Raw genomic sequence first — 1799 nt, 5'->3', positions numbered from 1 at the left:
AAGCACACCATGCTCTTCTCAGCATGGCAAAAGATTCAGATAACACATCAAACTACGTATCTTGGGTGCCAGGATAAAATACAGCATGTCCTAAGAGGCTGAGGTTTTTGCAAGCTCCATTCTGCAGTTTACTGAGAGGAAAAGACCATAGCCATAAAATGTTCTGAATTTAAAAAAAAAAATCAATTAAATTAATAAGAACCAATGGGGTACTTAGTATATAAACACAAGAACTTTATGCTTTGAGAAGTAAGCAACCAATGCAGAGTACAGTTCCCGTCTCTGCTGGCTGCCTCTGTCCCCCTCGGGCGGTGGCCTGCCACCCCTTGCCCGTGGCACCCACTCCTGTTGTTACCCTGTCCTCCTCCAAACCAGACCTGCCAAACCTCATGTGCTGAGCGTAATAGTCACACCACTGACAGCCCCCTCCCGCCATGCCACAGCTTGGTTTGCAACTCATGCTCACAGTGTCACAGCCACTGCTCTGCATCCCTTGCAGAAGCAGAGCTGCTGGGCACAGCATGGCACGTCTGTGTGGCCCAGGACAGTGCTGCCTGCAGCACCTCAAAAGAACATATGGAAAATGTTTTTGTTTGTTTTGAACTCCAAACAGCACCTCTCTCACGCTTACTGCTCCGTGCCTGTCACCATTACAGAGTTAGGGTCCCCACAGCTCTGAAAATACACTTATGCTTTTATCTTGATATACCTTGTTCCCAGTCTGTTCCGTTTCTTAATCAGGAGAGAACTTGTGCTGACTCCTGTAGGAGGATAGCAACATGGACATCAAATGTTGTCAGAGACTGAAGTGAAATGAAATGTTTAAGTTTTGGCCAAATCTGGCTTTGGGCTTTCTTAGTGAAGGTATAGTTCTCCTGAGCCTCGTGGGCTCAGGAAAAAGAAACCTTGGCTATCATATCAAATACAAAAACAAAACGCATAGGCAGTGGAGGCAAGGATACACATGCTGGGGACATTATAGGGATATGGCCCGGAAGTGCAGGGCCTTGGCTAGGGACATAAAAAATAACAAGAAGGGTTTCTTCAGGTACATAGGACAACAATCTGAAAGAAACTGTACCTCCCCAATGAGCAAAACGGGAGACCTGGCTAGATCCAACATGGAGAAGGCTGGGGTACTCAACAACTTTTTTGCCTTGGTCTTCACCGGCAAGTGCTCTAGCCATGCTGCCCACCTCATAGAATCTGAAGGCTGGGAGGTTGAAGTACTGCCCACCATAGGAGAAGATCAGGTTCGAGACCATCTAAGGAACCTGAATGTGCACAAGTCCATGGGACCTGATGAGATGCATCCAAGGGTCCTGAGGAAACTGGCAGATGAAGTTGCTAAGCCACTGTCTGTCATATTTGAAAAGTCATGGCGGACTGGTGAAGTTCCCAGTGACTGGAAAAGGGGAAACATAACCCCCATTTTAAAAAAGGGAAAAAAGGGAAGACCCAGGTAACTACAGGCCGGTCAGTCTCACCTCTGTGCCAGGCAAGATCATGGAGCAGATCCTCCTGGAAGCTATCCTAAGGCACATGGAAAACAGAGAGGTGATTGGTGACAGCCAACATGGCTTCACTAAGGGCAAATCGTGCCTGACAAATTTGGTGGCGTTCTATGACAAAGTTACAGCATTAGTGGATAAGGGGAGAGCAACTGACATCATCTACCTGGACTTGTGCAAAGCATTTGGTACTGTCCCGCACAACATCCTTGTCTCTAAAATGGAAAGACATGGATTTGACAGGTGGACCACTTGATGAATAAGGAATTGGCTGGATGGTCACACTCA

The sequence above is a fragment of the Pygoscelis adeliae genome, unplaced genomic scaffold (genome assembly GCF_000699105.1).
Source record: "Pygoscelis adeliae isolate BGI_AS28 unplaced genomic scaffold, ASM69910v1 Scaffold117, whole genome shotgun sequence".
NCBI classification, from domain to species: domain Eukaryota; kingdom Metazoa; phylum Chordata; class Aves; order Sphenisciformes; family Spheniscidae; genus Pygoscelis; species Pygoscelis adeliae.
The sequence above is the reverse complement of the archived record's forward strand: the minus strand, read 5'-3'. Positions refer to the sequence as shown.